The following is a 19,350-nucleotide window of genomic DNA, read 5'->3' as shown; positions in this document are numbered from 1 at the left end:
GCGAGATAGTCCTGGTAGAAAGTGGGAAAGTTCGTTTTCAAGTACTCTTTCCTCGTATAACCGTACGAAAATATTTGACCACTTGCCGGCTGAACAGTAATCTTTGCTTTTCTAATGAAAAAGACAGGAACGGATGCTTGGGGTTTCGGTCGGTCGAGATTAACGCGCGTAACTGATTAATAATTACAAAATCAACGGTGGTAAATTGGTAGGTCGAGATGCTTTCTTCCGAGAAGAACGTGCGATACTAAATCCATCAAACTTTTCTTCTGCTTATAATTGCGTGTGCAACGAATGCATAAAAACCACAGTCCGCGATGAACACCAGCGATCATCTTGCTTGTTCAGAAAATGAAAAGCACACTGATCAACGATTCGTATAATACTGCTCACAAAAATTTCATTAATTATCAGCTTTTAGTAAACGTTAGATTATTTCACCTGTGGAAGGTAAACGGGAGTACAGTAAATTCTTTCCGATTCTCCCTCAGCTGGGAAACAACGATGGACAATTTAAGAAAAAGAGAGACGATTATTTGAGCCTTCCGGCTCGTTTTTATAGTTGTTGACATTCAGCAAAAATAATAATAATCATGTCTCCTCTTCCCAAATCATCCATTTTTGTTTACAAGCTGAAAGACATTTGGAAAAAACTTTACTGTATTTATCATTTTGTTAAAATTTTCTTTAAATATAGTCAACTCTACTATTCTATTCCTTTGATATACACGCGTCAGCGTTCTCCATGTTTTAATATACTGTTACACAATTCCAGCAACAGTCGTATTAGCACGTTTCAGTGACTACTTATTGCCTGAAACATCCCAAACTTGTTTCCTTTATTAAACGCGCGCGGAACGGCGCCAATTGTTCTCAGAATTTCCATTTTGTCAGCACCTACGTGCTGTTCGAATAGCAAAACAAATTGTCACAATTAATATAATCTTCGGTCAAGCGTATATAAATAAACTTAAGCGTGCACCCGCCATCGTTTGTTCTAGTTTATCAAAAAAAATTAGGGCCATCTCTCAGACGAAGTAGCTCCACTTACAAGAACGACAAAGCGCGCGAAATTTATGATCGTTCCCCGAGAATTTTCAAAGTGAATTTTTAAGTAAAAATGCTCCGAGATTATTTATGAATGTAGAATATACATTCATAAGACGGCTTGCGTTGCAGAATCTTATTGTAACGACTTGGCAACGTAAAGTGTTTGTTATGAATAGACTGCAGATGTTTTCGTGTTTGGGTTATTTAGAATTCAGTGTAAACAAAAATTTACATTGAACAGCACTCAAATTTGCGATTTTTTAAGGGAGTATTATAGAGTGAACCTTTTCCTCAAATTTTCTTGAAAAATAGAGATTCTGAATTACACCTACAGAACTGAATTCTGAATTTTTCAAGTTAACAAAATTATAATGGTTATGATATTCATACAATAAATAAGCAAAGATTCATTTCAAAATATCACCGTTTTTTTAATTATCGACTTTTATGTTCTGGCAATTGTTATAACTAAATTCATTCTAATTAAGTATCTTATATGTTTTATACTTTCAGATCTTCTTCCAACTGCCTTTCAAAGTAATCAATGCCAACAAATTTAACTTTCTTAACTAAACAATTTTTAATGTATTGAAACAATTGTAAATAAACCGTATAAATGTAAATGTAAAAGATGTTACAGTTTTTTCGTTAAAAAAATCTCAAAGAATGTTAAACAAAAAAAAGACACAATTTACACTGGATTATTCTTTCAAATACAAAGGGCGGTTAATCGACATTTTCAATTTTGCGATTTTATTCTGACTGAAACGTAGAAATTTCGATTGGATGTCTAAATTCCCTTGCATCTTTCGTTTTCCATATTTCAACTATTTCCTGCAGTCCACTGTAACATCGTGTTTGTGTTTTTCTCGGTCCGAACGCGATATTTCCAAATTATTCTGGGCCCATAGATTTCAACAAACATCCACGGTGAAACCGCACAGCCCACGCCGCGTATCGAATGGCAGAACCGTTTTCGCCAGGCTCGGCGGAGCGCAGGAAAAAGTGGACACCGCATTAGAACGACACGCGATACTGTAAATTGTTAAACCGCTAGTCGCGCAGGAGAAGTAATTGCACGCTGGCTCCCGGGGAATGATTTGTGGAGTAGCTAGGGGCTCTAATATTTTTGAAGCCGGTTCGACGCAGTATTGAATTGCATTTGATCGCGATGACGTGTAAAATTCACTGGCACGAACAGAAAGGGGTGGCCGGCAGAGAAAAAAAATTTTATTGCGCCAAGGGGAAATCATAGCCGGACACCGGGACCGAATGATTCGACTACAATATTTTTGTGTGTAGTGCGGTGAAAAAAAAAGTTTTCATTTTAAACGAACCGCCATCATTTAGTAGTACGTTGGAAAAATGTAGCGGCAATAGACAATGAATTTAATAACAATTGATTGTGGAGATAATCGTGAGCCTTTTTCAGGGAATATATTTCCGAGAGTCAAATCATAATTTTTCAGGCTGGCAATTGGCAACAAGTTGTCACTGATGGAACGCGACTTCGGACGACGTTCAACGAACGCAAACGGTGTGCAAAAACATTCGCTAAAATCGACGTTTCTCGACGACAATATCACTAGCGACTACGATACTTCAACCCGTTCGTTCCGCGATTAGGTTCCCGATGCGAAGCGTTTATGACTGCGACTCAAATGTTATTCAGACTCGACGAGGAGGTTTCCCAAGTAAAACATTCCTGCCACTCCGAGTCACTATTGCTAATCTACACACGTTATCGTGATCGCCGTAAGGACGAGCACGCCTAATATCTACTGACAAGAAGAAATCGAACAATTAATCCTTACGTGCCTAATAATGAGTTACAATTCTCGTCCCGCTTATAAAACTCTGCAGTGCGTAATAGGTATAGTCGACAGAGGTTCGTCCCGGTACTAATTAGCTCGTTGTTCCTATTAAATCTGCAAAGCAAGCGGCAGCTTCTTGCAATTTCTTCGAAGTCATTAAACCTGTCGAACAAATTTCTTTTGATCCCGTTTTCTTCTACGAGGTCTTCCAGGAGAGAAATTTGCACGTTCCACGCAAAATACGAAGCGAAGAAACTGATTATTTTTCCGCAACTTTGAAAAGACTATAACCGCGCGCGATTGAGATAAACGCTTGGCATGTTGGATAAATTATTCGATGAAAGGGCTCAGGGATTCCATGTAATCGTGTTGGTTCTTTTAAGATTTAGCATGGAAGCATTTCGCTAGATTATGCAGGCGCCCACGCGGTTCTCATTGGTGTGCACGAAGCTTAACAAGTTTAACTCCTATTTCAATTAATCTGTCTTAGTGCCAGAAGTAATAATGGGTGGATAAAGCTCGCTTTAATTCGAACGACTTCTCGCGCCTATTACGTGTTGTGCCAAATGGTTTACGATTCTCTCCTCGCCTTAAATTCATTCATTAATATTATTAACACGCTCGAACGTTACTAAAAGTTATTCCGTTCCACCATAGCACGAAACGAACCTCTTCGAGCAGGTGCATTTGTGCAGCTTCGTGCATCGATATACGGTACGCGATGATCTCCATGAAAGTTTTTATCCACGCCGATATCGGTTGTTCTCTATTTAAACAAATGGAGATAACAGGACGGCGTCGATAAACGATTCCGAGATACCGTCGGTGCGACGAGCGTATTTCAAACGTGCATTTGTGCTCGATTAATTTCTGCGGACGCTGATGCGACGCGACGAAAACCGCTATTCGATTAGCTCGAATGAAAGGAAAGGCGGGAAGTGCGCGGTCGTCAACATCGCGATGGTAATCTACCCTTACGAGTTAGGAAAACTCTCGAAAACAATCGCATTAAAGTCTATGAATCGGCTCAACCGGCTAACTTGTTCAAAACGAGACTGTTCCCGTGATCGAAGGGTCGCGGGTGAGTAATTAAGAGGACGTCGAACGGGGATATTTAAGCTATTACATGGGACAGTCAACAAGACGTCGTAGCATTAACGTATTTGGTGTTTGATTACAGTTTATGTTTTCTCCGTTTCCACGCTGGCTGCCTAACATTTTCTATCTTAAGTCGATTAAATGAGCTGATTAAATAACCTCTTACTGCTACCGTTAAAACACGATTCTAACATTACTATCGTATTGATATTATATTATAATATACGTAACGGTTAACTACGAATTTCACGAATCCTTATGGGAACCTGTGCGAAGAGAAGAGACCGTTCTCACTTCGACTTCCATCGACAAGGTCGTTGCTAACAAATCGCACAAACGTCAGTATAGTCTACTAGTCTGCTACATAGTCATTAGACTGATCCACAATTCACGATATCACTTACGTGTATTATGACTATTATATAATAATAGGTTAATATTATCAATATATACGAATGTTTAACATTAGGTAGAGTGTTCTTTAGAGGACATTTCACAGTTCCCGCATGAGACTAACGTGGCCAGGGAATACTGCATTTTAACGAGTTGTTTTCAAAATGAAATAATTGCCCAGGTTAGGCTATTTATAGACACACACGATATTACTAGAATAGTAAACACCGATTGCTAATATGTTTACATGTACACACGGGATCAGTAGCGGAAATAGCTTCATTTTAATTGATTGATCGCCTTAGATTTTATTTTATAACTCGAATGATCGCTCTCGTTAATCACGGTGTATCGTGATACTAAATGCTTTCATGTAACCATGGTCCTCACTCATTGCATTCTATTCGCACCAGTTCGATGATCCTTAATTTATTTGCACAAATAGATCAAACACTATGGTATGGAACATTTTATACTTGTTAATTAACATTCGGCGAACGAACGCATATTATTCCGTACAATGACAATAACTTCCTCTTTCCAAAAGATTTTGCTAAAATATGATGCTATAAATGAAACACAATCTGTCGATTACAAATTATGTAGCACACATAAATATTATACTAACATTTTTGCCATAAGTATTATATTATATTTTTGAAACAATTGTTAAGGAAAGGTTAAGATACATAACTTTAACGAAATGCAAAAAGCAAATTTTTGTGACACGTCAAACTGGGGAAAGCTGCTACGATTCGGATCAAATGCACCTTCAAGTATAAAGTACAGATACAATGCCGTCGAGCGATGTCTACTTATACCATGATTAGTAGTACATATGTATTGCCGTGTGACCTCGAATTCACGTGACTGTACATTTAGGTCTAGATTAATTATTTACACGTCGATTAGATATTAATCTGATATGACGCACGGGAAATTAAAAGTGTAGTACTTCACAGTGAAAAGCAGTTGCTTCCTTAATTAAGAGATACTAACCGTAACTTCAGCTAGATTTGTTAGAAAATGGTACCCTACACTAAATATAAGCTTTCTCTGTTCGCAAAAACAGAGGCGGTCTAATCACTCTAAAGTCGGGAAAAATCAACTGCAAAACGGAGATCAAAGACGCTCCTCGATTCTGAAAGCTTCACTGGCTACCGAGAGTTCGCCTAAGTCCTCAAGCATTAACAACATACATGTGCAAGCAACGCACATCAGTGTTACTCTGAAAAATGTGATCCCGTTGAAGATACAGCTGATTGCGAGAGCTTCGAGGGATTAACTTACAGTGTTACTTTGAGCGCAAAGTGTCGTATCTAACAGCCGTGGTCGCTAATTTGGGATTTACATTTACATGCTCAGTGGAAAATACGATTGTTCTGTATGAGAAGATCCCTCGTGCAACTAAGTTTCAACGGTTCAATTGTTAACGTTGAACTAATCCGGAGACACTTGTTGTTGGTTTTTTTACGGATTAAAAGAATCCACAAACTCGGGCGCATCGCAGAAAACGGGCACACGTCACAATTTTATAACTTTACAGAAAAGCAAATTGAAATAAATTGTGTGAAATATGTGATACGGTAAATAATTAGGGAAAGGAAATAGGAAAATATGATAATTGTTATAAAAAACTTGCTGCGAAATTCGTTTCAGAATTATATTCTTTGTTGAATATTACTGAATGTCATCGAGTTTCTATAGAATTCCAACCAATAAGAAGTTAATGATTCAACATTAATAAATTATTGAATGAGTTAGATTAAACTATCTAAAAAACTAATAGAACAAATAAGAACAGAATTGATGCACGTGTGAAGAGTGCCTGTTTTCCAGTGAGCCTTTAATTCTACACGATTTGTACTGTTGCTCTCTTGACATGTAATGAAAAAGTAATTAATTGGTTTATTTACTTCGGTGAACCAAACTGTGAGAGTGCAAACCTTCACGAAATGTTGCTGTTTGGAGAAAGTTTTGATATTTAGGAAACATTGTAGTTCTGTCTATTCCTGTGTTTCTCACATCCAATTTGTGGACGGTGGTTTTAATCGACAGATTTAGTATTTGTCAACGGGTATGATTAATCGAAACAAACGCGATCGATCGGTGACGTATAATGATTTCGATCTAGCGATCCGTTGTGTTAAAGATGTAAATGGGAGTTATTTCCTGTCATAGAATTATCGCTCGTTATGGTCGCGAGGGGCAGCACGATATCGCTGAACTTGTCGCTGTTATCGTCCAGTCCCCCTCAAGGATGTCATCTTTCAATCTCAGGATTGAATACAAACTTTCCGAGAATGTGAAGGAAATGATTGTTGCTATGTTACGCGTTCGTGGTGTGTAGCGAATCGAATGGTCTACTACTATACCACATGGCTGTTAGCAAGATCTACAATTAACGATATTACTTATCGTGTGATTATGTTATCAGTGTTATATAATAACAGATTAATATTACTAATAATACTTAGTAGTAGATTAATATTATCAGTATTATGTAATAATAGCTTATTACCAATATTAATCTGCACGCGGATGTAAACACCATGTACACTTGCTTAAATAAAACCCTGTCACTCGTAAATTTCGCAATTTCCCGTAAAATGCTAACGTGGCCGCGGAATACTGCACTGTAACGCATTGTTATAAAAATCAAATAATAACGTTAATTAGACTATTTATAGACACACACGATTACTATAATAAAAAGCATCCATTGGTAACTTGTATAGATGTATACATAGGATCAGTAGCATAAAGAGTTTAATTTGAATCGATTGATCGCCTTATACGTTATTCTCTAACTCTACACTTTAATGATCGCTCTCGTTAATGTCGGTGCATCTTGATACTAGATACTTTCTCATAAACATGGTCCTTATACATTGCATTTTGTTCGCACTAGTTTGACGATCGTTAGACAGTATTTCTTAATTTATTCGTAGAAAGTAATCGAAGGCTATAATTTGAATACATTGCGTGCTTGCAAACTAACATTCAGCGAACAGATTATTGCAAGCAATGATAATAATTCTCTGTTTTCACACTGTTTTAAGTAGCAAAATATGATGCCATAAATGAATGTGGATTATATAGCATATCCAAATGTTATACTATAATTTCTGCTAAAACTGTTAAGGAAAGATTAAGACCTACAATTATAACGAAGTGCAAGAAGATCATTTTTGTGATTCGTCAGACTAGGGAAAACTCATGCGATTCGGATCACATTCTCCTTCGAGTACAAAGTACAGATGCAATGCCGACGGGCGATATCTACTTAGGTTACCATGTGCCGAATATACGTATAGCCGTTTGACGTTGCAATCACGTGTCCATACGTTTATACTAGCTTAATTATTTACCGCGAGATCATAAATTATACTCTTCAATGACTATGAATTTTACCTCTTTACCGAGAACAAAGACGGTCTAACCATTCGAATGGCGAATAAAATTAAACGCAAAAAGCTTCATTGGCTAACGAGAACAATAAAAATCGATTCTACAATTTTTTTCAGCTATCCCGATATTTTCCAGTATGAAAGATGCAATCCAGTAGAACGGGCAACTAATTACGAGAACTTCGAAGCCCGATCGTATAATACATTTCTCGAGACGGACGAAACTCGATAGATCAATTTACACCTTTACTTTGCGCACAAAGTTTCGCTCCTAACAGTTGCGGCAACTATTTTAGGACATAAAACTGGTGAATGGAAAATGCGATTGTTCAGTATGAAAAGTTCTCAACGCTAGAAAATTTCGACGGTTCAATCGATAACGTTAAGAGATTTTTGTCGGAAACATTTGTCGTTGGTTTTTATGGGGATCGGAAGATTCCGAAAACTCAGGTGCACTGCATAAAACAAGCACATGTCACAATTTTATAACTATACAGAAGAGCACATTGAAATATATTGTGATTTTTACTACAAAATGCAGTATGAAACGTTATTTGCATTAAATATTATGTAAAATAGAAAGCAAATGACAGCTTATTAAATTTTCGTTAAACGTTGCTAAATGTTTGTATATAATACCATCCAACGACAAGTCAATGATTCGAAAGTAATAAGTTATAGAACGAATTATATAAAACTATCTAAAAAAAAACTAATGAACTAAAAAGAAGAACAAAATTGATACACATGTGACGGATGCTCTCTTGCCATATAACGAGGAAGAAATTAATTGATTTATTTGCTTCGGTGTAAAATACGACTTCTCATGAAAGGATGTTATTTGGAGAAAACTTCGATATTTAGGAGATAATTCTGCCTATTTCAATGTCTGTCACACCATATTTTTAAACGGTAGTTTTAATCGCCGAATTAACTATTTTCGATTGGAGCAAACGAAATGGATCCGTGATTTATAACGATCTCGATCCAGCGATCTGTCGCGTTAACGATGTAATGTGAGCTATTTTCTGCCATTGAATTATCGCTCGTTACGGTCGCGAGGGGCAGCTCAGTGTTGCTAAACTTTTCACTGTTAACGTCCAGTCTCCTTCGAGGATGTCATCTTTCAACCTCAGGATTGAAAATAAACATTTACGAGAACTTCGCGGAAATGATTGCTAGAATGCTATGCACGTATCCACGTTGTGTAGCGGATCGTATAGTCTACTATTCTCCTTTATGGCCATTACTGGGATTCATAATTCACGATATTACTTATAGTGTAATAATATTATCCGTATTATATAATAATAGATTAATATTATCAGTAATACCTAGTAGTAGATTAATATTATCGATATTATATAATAATAGCTTAATATCATCAATATTATATAGTAATAGCTTAATATTACTAATACGAATTCGTACGCGGCTGTACATATCATGTACGCCTGTTGAAATAAATACCCTGCAACTGCATCGTAAATTTTGCAAGTTTCCATATAAGGCCGACGTGACCGCGGAATACTGCACCGTAACGAATTGTTGTCAAAATGAACTCATACCGCTAGTTAGTCGACTTACAGACACACACGATTATTATAAAATAAAACATCCACTGGTAACTTGTTTACATAGGTTCAGTAGCATAAACTGCGTCATCTAAATCGACCGATCGCCTTATATTCTATTCTCCAATTCTACATTCTAATAATCGCTCTCGTTAATCGTGGTGTATCTTGATACTTACTAAATACTTTCATGTAATCATGGTACTAATTCATAGCATTATGTTCGCACCAGTTTGACGATTGTTAGTCCATTTGGACAGTTTATTATTTTCAGTTTATCTGTACAAATAAATCGAATACTACGATTTGAAACATTGTATACTTGTTAATTATTATTTTCGCCTTTTCAAAATGTTTTGCTAAAATATGATGCTCTAAATAAAACTCAATCCACCGATTACAAATTATGTAACGCATATAAGTATTCTAGCACAATTCTTGGTACAATTGTTAAGAAAAAGTTAAGATACGCAACTTTAAGGAAATGCACGAAGAAAATTATTGCGACTCGTCAAACTAGGGAAAGCTGCTATGATTCGAATCAGATGTACATTCAAGTATAAAGTACCGATGCAATGCCGTCGAGCGATGTCTACTTATGCGGTGATTAGTAGTACACATGTATAGCCGTGTGACCTCAAAGTCATGTGACTGTACATTTATTTCTAGATTAAGTATTCATTTGTTGTTTCAACGTTGATCTAATTTGTCGCGGGAGGAATAGAACGAGAATCTTATAGTGGAAATCAGTTGCTACCTCAATTAGGAGATACTAAATGCAACACCGGTTAAAATAACCAGAAAATTATACTTTTTAATAAATACGAGTTTTTTGTGTACACTATGAACTGACGCGGTCAAATCAGTCTAGTGACGCACACAGTCAAATACAAAATGGAGATCGAAGACTCTTCTCGTGTGTCCAATTGTCAAGAAACGATTAAATAATGATTCAGGAAGCTTCACTGGCTAACGAGAACTATAAGAATCGATCATTTTTGTCTGCAACCCCTAAGCCTTTTAGCATCATCGAAATATATATGTGCAAGTAACGCACATCATTGTTACTCTGAAAAATGTGATCCCGTTGAAGCTATAGCTAATTACAAGAACTTCGAGGGATCAACTTGCAGTTTTACTTTGCGCGCAAAGTGCCGTTCCTAACAGTCGTGGTAACTAATTTGGGATTAATATTTACATGCTCAGCGAAAAATACGATTGTTCCGTAAGAGAAGTTCCCTCATGCAACTAAGTTTCAACGGTTCTGTCGTTAACGTTGAGCTAATCCGGAGACACTTGTTGTTGGTTTTTTTACGGATTAAAAGAATCCACAAACTCGGGCGCATTGCAGAAAACGGGCCCACGTCACAATTTTATAACTCTACAGAAAAGCACATTGAAATAAATTGTGTGAAATATGCGATACGGTAAATAATTAGAGAAAGGAAATAGGAAAATATGATAATTGTTATAAAAAACTTGCTGCGAAATTCGTTACATTATTATATTCTTTGTTGAATATTACTGAATATCATCGAGTTTCTATATAATTCCAACCAATAAGAAGTTAATGATTTAACAATAATAGATTATTGAATGAGTTAGATTAAACTATCTAAATTACTAATAGAACAAAGAAGGACAAAATTGATGGACATGTGAAGAGTGCCTGTTTTCCACTGAGATTTAATTCTACACGATTTGTACTGTTGCTCTCTTGACATGTAATAAAAAAGTAATTAATTGGTTTATTTATTTCGGCGAGCCAAACTGTGAAAGTGCAAGTTTCAGTGAAATGGCGGTGTTTAGAGATAGTTCCTGTTTCAAGAGATAGCTCTGTCGATTTCTGTGTTTGTAATGTCGAATTTTTAAACGGTGGTTGTAATCGACGTATTTACAATTCGCCGGCGAATACGATCGATTGAAATAAACGCGATCGATCGGTGACTTTAGTATAACGATTTCGATCCAGCGATCTGTTGCGTTAAAGTTGTAACGCGTGCTATTGCTTGCCATTGAATTATCGCTCGTTTTGGTCGCGAGGGGGTGGTCGGTGTCGATGAACTTTTCGCTGTTATCATCCAATCCTCTTCTAAGATGTCACCTTTCAGACCTCGGGATTGAGCCAAACTTTCCGAGAAAGAAATAAATGAACAGGCGCCGGGGAAACGTCGGAGAAAAGTATACGGACGAGGATAATTAATTAGAAGCGAAAGAAATATCGGGAATTCTGCTGCGTTTGCTTTTAACGAAATGAATCTTTCATATTACCAAATGGAAACTCTCTAGCAATTTAAGCGTGCAATTTGTACATTTCGATATTTTAATGTCCAGCCAAGGGTTTATTTAATAAAACGGAAAGATTTAAAACGACGGTGTTCTTCGAATCATCTGATTGTACGAATCATTCTCTAGCTACACCGTTATACCGTCGCAGAATCGATACAGTTATACGAATGGAAATATAATGAATATTTAACTTTTATTCAATTTCATTGAGCAATGCATACCGTTTACGTTTAATCAACGAAAAGACGGAAGTTGTTCATTTCTTTCGTGAAGAAATGGTAACTAACGGATTGGTCGGATTGTTAGAATTTAACGATTAATAATCACCAATGAATAATAATCGAGCCGTATTAACTACCCTTAAATTATGATTTTACTTAAGACTCGTCTTTTGTCCGCAAAGCAGAACTACGAAAACAAACACCCACCCGGCGATTGAAGTATCAATATTTGGTAAGATCGCAAAGTCTCCGAAATAGATTCTTTCTAAAACCGCGGATCGCTTGCATCGATTACAGAAACTTCGATAATATTTTCATTCGCGACAGCGGAAGGAGCAACGAACGAACCGAGGACTCGTATTTTTAGTTTGATATCGTTTAAAAAGCGACCGGATGTCAGGCAACCGTCCAAAACGTTCGAAGGGTAGGGACACCGTCGAAATGGCACCGGCCGAGTTCCTTGTTTCTCTTTTCTCGCTGGTCGCCGGCAACAAACACAAGCTGAAATATCTGAATCGCTTCAATTTCAAGCGGCCGCCGTGTCGGCAGAATCGTGTCGCGGATTTTCCGCGAAAAATGTGTTTCCGTCGCTGTTCACGTCGCGCGTGTTCCCATGATTTAATTGTGGACCGATGCGTCTACAGTTTTTTTTTTGTCCGGGCCAGCGCGTCACGCCGATGCGGCGCCGTTAGAATATTCCTTACGCGTTTCCATGGATCCGACACTGCGCTCCTATCTAATGCAATTTCTGTTCTCGTCTAGCGCCATTGTGTTTTCACTGCGGCACTGTCAACAAACGGAACGTCCCCGGTCGTACCATTTTGTATTTAACCGCTGCGCCGTTTCATTTTAATACGCCCACGGCTGGAATTATTCGTTCGTTGTCTCGCTGGCATAGCAGGATTTTTCGAAACCGAATACTCGAACATGTTGTTGGTTTGATATTCAATTAGACGGTCACTTTCGTGTATAATTTTCTTTATAAATGCAACAAAATTTATCAAAAGAAGGAACGTTTTTAATACATTTGTTTTTTCTGCTCGATCGAGCTTAAACCTCGTCGTTATTCATACGCAAAGAACTGATTTTGATTTTTCATTTATCACTTTTACGTCAATAATGAATTATGACCGCCAACAGTGGTTACGTAAATTTTAATAGGTGTGGTAGTTAAGGATTAAATAACTGTTGCACTTTATATTATGATGTAATGAGAGTAATTGCTATTTTTCCATCGTTATAGAGTGTGTTTTAATTTATGATTTCGTTAAAAGAAGAATGATGAGGACTAAAATGAAACAGAAGCAGCTTGTTTAAATAGGTTGTAGTAATGAGTTGCTCATTCTGGTCCATCGTTTATTTCGATTGCATGTAAATCTGTGCAGATTTATGAAGAAAGAACTATTTCGCGGATCAAACAGAAATATTGACTAAAGGCAAGCATGGAATGCTGGAACATTAATGAATTTCAAAACAATTACCAGAAATGATAGACTTCAGTCATCGAGGTCTGAAGGAGACTAAAATATTGCGAAAGAATAATATGAAAATAAAAGGAACCCTTTCTCCGCGATATTAAAGCAATTTCATTAAAACCGACAGTTCGTTCTTCGTCTCTCGAAGCGATTCCTTAAGAATTTGATGCAATTCAGTTGCTCTGGCTATAAGAATGATGTTCTCGTGAAGGATCCCGTGATCGTTTTTCTGCGCTCGGAACAACGAAAACTATCGCAACGACAACGGAAACGATATTCGGTGGAGTTAGAGCTCCCGTAGTTTCGATTGAAACGAACCGGTTGCCAGAAAATAAACAGAGCGATCGATAGAATCGAACGAAACAACGGACCGACGATATATGTAATTATGCACGTCGTTGAGTTTTCGTTAACTTTTCCACAATAGACTACACATTTTTCGTATAACACATAATAATCAACATTTGCGCAGGAGGTATCCATTTTCTCTACAAACAGTTCAAGCTGTGTTTCTATAGGACGTTTAATTTAGCGTAAAGACCGATTTATATTATCCGTTCCGGCGCGAACTTTTGCGGAACGATTCGTTCCAGACACGCATTATTCAGGGCAAAAAGATTCGACCGTTTATATGGATCGTCGCGAATCGTTCCGGCGCGTAACGTTTCTGACATTTGCCGACATGCTTTGATGTATAATGTGCATTCAGTTCAGAAAAAAAATCTCATTAAACGCGAACGTGCGACGCAATGTAATTCCAAAAGCGTAACGAAAAGTTAATAGAGTCATTAAGAAATTATAGTATTTTATAGAATCAAGAAGATAATAATCATATTGTCCAATATTTTCCATAAAATTTTCTTTTTTACATTTTCCTCTTCTTCATATAATAATACTGCTATGCAGCACAGATCTGTTACAAAAAAATGTGCGAACATCTTTAACCGATAATTGAACGCTAAGCGAATGAATTCTTCTGACTGTTGTTGCCTGTCGAGGGCTTATGGCACGAGTACTGGATGCATTTATCTGAATCGAACTGTTCTAGAAGCGTTCCGTGCCTGAACGAATAATATAGAGTGTTTCAAATTTGTGATACTTCTGGGAAACGAGGGGTTCCTAAGGTCATTTGAAGTAACTTTTTCCTTAACGTGAAAGTAAACCGCAGCTTTGTTATTAATGAAAAACAGTGACTAATAAGAAGCGAGATCAGTTGGCGCAAAGCGGCCGAGCCAAGGCTTTCTCCGCTCGTTGGCTCGGCTGTCCAGCATCAGCCAAGTTCACCTCTCGTTAGTCGGTATTTTTCGTTAATAACTCGTAAATACGGCCGCTGATTGCACTTGGGCTAACAAAAAAGTTACCTTAAACGACCTCAGGAAAATGAAAGTTTCCAGAAGTAACAGAATTTTCGGACACCCTGTATAAGATCGGCCTGAACTCGTGGTTCTGTCGATGGCCGGAGTCCGGGCGAACCGACGGCTGCGACGGATCGAAAGAGGGTCGTGTCGAACGATTGTATATTCTAATTAAGAAAATAGTTACGAACTTTGTCAATTGACTTCGAAAACTCGAACACGATGGTGTCGAGAAAAATAATATCTCTTCGTCGCCGTTACACTCTACACTAAAATCCAAGCTGAACCGCGAAACGAAACGATGAACCGCGCATCTACACACGTCAATACCTTGCTCGCTCCCGTGGAGGATTATATAATACGAGACGACCGTATGCTAATACAATGGTAGAATAAATTTCGCTCTTTATACAAGCGTTTTGAAGCCATAATACAAGCATCGCGCCGCGACGGCGCTGCTCCGGCATCGTCGCCGGCACGTGCGGAGCGTGCCGCAAACTTCGAAAATCCGTGAACGATAATATTATTAGCTGAAATACGACGTCGCCTTATTCTAACGGTATGCAAAAATAAAATTAGTAGACGAACAATGCCGGGGCAACGCGAGGCTCGAAACCAGAGTAGAAACCACCGACGCGACCGTTCGTCGCCTTGTCCGACAAAAACAATGACCCGAAACGAACAATAGGAGGACACGCGCGACGGCGAAAATATGACGGTCTCGATATCGTCTCGGCATCTCGAACAACTAACACCCGTACAAATTTTAACAATGTATCAAGAATATAATCCGCGTATCTCAATTATTCCGCACGACAGCACGTCCAAGACACACATTTGCAAAGAACCAGATTCAGCGGCGACAAAAATCAGGGGCGAAGAATCTTCGATAAAGGCGAAGCGAAAAACCGTTTACGAGCGAATCCGATCTTCCCTTTTCTTCTTCGACGGTCGATAGAGAGTCGGGACATCGACGTGTTCGTTTCTTTTCCTTTTCTTTGCGAACACGCGTTGTCGCTCTCGAAAAGTCAACCGACGCGCAATCACAGTTGATCGATAAACGTTAAGTAGAGAGAGAAAAATTGGACTTTCTAGCTTTCAGAACGACGCGGCAGACACAGTCGATGCGCGTTGCTTCGTCGAGCAGAAAGCGCGATCAAACGTTCGCTGATTGAAACAATCCACTCGGATAAAGCCGCCAGCGACGTTGCTCTTGCCCGCCGCGCTACCATCGACCCTTATTGTTTACGCAAGATCCCGCAAACTGCGTTCACTGTGCGATTTCGAAAACGACCCTAAAGATACGGTCCTATAGGACACGATCGAAAATGGAGTTCTTCGCGCGACGTCCACGCGCCAACAACATTAACTAGAGAAGCGGAACGAACACTCTTAAAAACGTTTCTTAAACACGTACACGGCCAGATTCGCAAAGGAAGAGCAATGTCTACGATCTCGTTGAGTTGGAAAAATATTCACCAAGACCAGAACCGAAAGTCCGAAACGGTTACCACCGGCATGCCGGCACTTCATTTTCAAACTCTACGAATGTTTATTATCGATTTAAATAGTTCTCGAGCAATGAAAAAAGTTTCTCGCCTCGCAAAATCCTCTCATTCACTCTCTCTCTCTCTCTCTCTCTCTCTCTCTCTTCCATCCGCGCATACACACATTTTCACACGCAACTTTCCTCTCGCTCTCTCTCTCTTTCTCTTTTCTCCCATTCTCTCTCGTTCTCCTTTCCTCTCTCTCTTTTTCTCTGCCAAGAAGAAGCAGAAGCGGTGGACGAATGATTTCGTAAGTGAATGAACATTAGAAAGTACGTTTAAGTGGTAGAAAAAACACTTCCGGAATAAAGGGTTTAGTGGTGCAAAGGTAGTCTCAGTGTTACCCTTGTCTTTGATGTTCCCTAGAGTAATTGACATGAAGATACTTATGCTTTACATATTACCTCTCTCCTCCTCCTCCCTCTTCCCCTCCCCTCCCCCCTCCTTCCCACACGACGAGCCACGAAAGTCTCCCTTTATCGTACTCGTGAAAGGATAACGGCGGAAAGTAAGTCTTGGAAAAAGTCGGGGATAGATCGCGTCGACTGCGGATTCCATTGTTTTTTTCGATTCCCCCCCGCGGTTCAATGTATTCTCCCCGTCACGTTCAAGCTCGAAATGAAACGGTCGAATCCTGCGTACACGCCCGCAGCCTGATGGTCGCGCCCAATAAAGCTGACCGTCCGGATAAGATCGCGCGATGCCTATGGCTTCTCTCTCTCTCTCTCTCTCTGTTTTGCTTCAAGTCTGTACTATCTCGGAACGTCCATCGATGAGACTTCGAGTTTCAAGCGTCTCTCCCTGTTCCCGCGATTTTCATCGCTGCGTCGCAAAGGTATCTCTCACCTGTCCGAGAATCGATCGAGACGATCAACCACGTCCGCCACCCTGGAGCCGTTTGTTCTTGTAAATTGTTGGGCGTGACGCAATGTACAACTTCTCTAATATGTATAGACTTATCAACGACGTGTATCAGACTAATAGAGATTGTCGAGTTGTTTCTGTAAACGTTTGCCGGGCTAACACCTGTATACGATAGAAAATATGTTGTATAGTTCAGAGTGGAGGAGTTTGTGCGCAGCGTAAAATGCGGAAAGCAGACGCAACAAAATTAAACGGAAAACAATGAAAACGAACGGAATCCTGATTTACCAATATTTATTCAATTTGCGCATCGTTCGGCTATAATAAATAGCGGTTCGTATATAAAAATACCAATATTTTATAAAAAAATAGCACTAACTGTAAAAACGTACTTTGACGGGCTCGTGAGAAATTATAATAGCTGCCTGATGGTGCAGTTTCTATTCTTTTCTTCTTTTCTTTTTCTTTTTTGTCCGCTCGTCTAACGCGTGTCAATTTTTTTTTTTGGAAACGAACATCTCTGCCGAAATCTCGCGAGCAACAGATATACAGATCGTACAAATAGTTATATCATAATATTAATTAATCACCGTACGCCTACGCTCGGAAATATAATGTTTCAATCTTATAGTTTAACGTACAGTTATCGTTCAACAGTCGTAAAAATGAATGTAACCTGCTGCAAACGCAGCGTGAACTTCGTGTTTCTGTATGTGTGTGTTTCTCTCTCTCTCTCTCTCTCTCTCTCTCTCTCTCACTTTCTCTTAAACTCTCACTTTTCCCTTCCCCTCTCTCCTTCTCTTTTTCTTTCACTCTCTCGCTCTCTTTCTCTCTCTCTCTCTCTCTCTTCCTCTGCGTGTTCACCTTTGCGTTTTCCGCTATAAATAAATTTTGTCGAATCACGTTAACAGCATCCGTGTGTCACGCGCAACAAGGGAGTTATTACATTAACGTCCCGATACTACGGCCCATTATATTCGCCAGCCACAAAGCGACCTCAGTGCACTATAGTCAATCATAGTCGCTCGGATTTCGCTCGGCACCCAACACTGGTTTGTTCGTCCCCTGCAACAACGACGCAATTCTGCGTTTTCGGAGAGTTATGGATGCTGAAGAATAGATTCTTCGGAATCCACCGCGACGAATGACCGGTTGTCTCGATTCAACGTTTCCTCGCGCGATGTTTTTCGCACGATGTCCTTATCTCGAATTACGATTCGCGTTTTTACTTGAAAATTGTCATGGTTCTACGAATAAAATCGTTTCGCACAGAATAACGTGAAATCAGGAGAGCATTTGAGATCAATTTTTCTAACATTTCCGCAACTGTTCTCGTTATTTTTCACCTCTGCCCGTTTTAATTGCCAAACCAATTCGTCCCAGGACCACTTAACTACCTGTAGCGACCGTTCGGCGGTTGCAAGGCAATACATCGCATCGCCAAACAAATTTTGTTTTACACGGTGGCTGAACGTCAACAGGTGGAAACTGTGCACTCTAAAGGAAAAACCTAGCGAAATGTTTTTCTTGGAAAATACGAACGCGGATACACGGGAATAATCAAATATCGGATGTTGACGCGTGAAACTTTGCCTAAATAGATATGGAAAGTTGTTGCGGGTAATTGTTGCAGCCGAGGAACAAACACGAACGCTACGAACGTTTGTCATGCGTGAAGTTCTGATTTGATTTACGAGGAGCATCGAAACAAATAGCTCTGCGAATCGCGAAGGCCGTAGCAAGATAGTTGAACGTCGAAGTCAACCAGGAACGACGATGACAAAAGCCTTACAACTTACAATGCCTTAAAACTTAGCCATCGTCGAGATGGGCGAAACACGCAACAGCAAGTTTTAGCCTGCTAACCACTTGCCGAAGGGCTGCACGGTACAACCACCAGATACAATCACGTCTCTTCCTTTCGTCGTGTTTTCATTCAGCGATGAGCAACTTTGACCGACCCATCGAACTCCTCTTTTTATCGGAGGATCAAATCGAAAAGCCAATGATCCGATAAGTTAACACTAGAACTACCAGAGCCCGTCGAAATCACCTACTCCAAGTTTTCCATTCTACCATTATTGAAACTGTAAAGACACCGCTGTAGAAAACTTTGCGTGAACTGATTCTGTCGTGTTTATTCTGCAGTAAAAACCAACTGCGGTCACAGCTGCCAACAATCTTGTGACTTTTCTGTGTGCACGATAGTTCTAGCGTTTAAAAACTTGATCTGAAAGGTTACAACGTAAAGTTGTTCCGT

Source organism: Augochlora pura, chromosome 10 (assembly GCF_028453695.1).
Source record: "Augochlora pura isolate Apur16 chromosome 10, APUR_v2.2.1, whole genome shotgun sequence".
In the NCBI taxonomy this organism is placed as follows: Eukaryota; Metazoa; Arthropoda; class Insecta; order Hymenoptera; family Halictidae; genus Augochlora; species Augochlora pura.
This window is presented reverse-complemented; position numbering follows the sequence as displayed.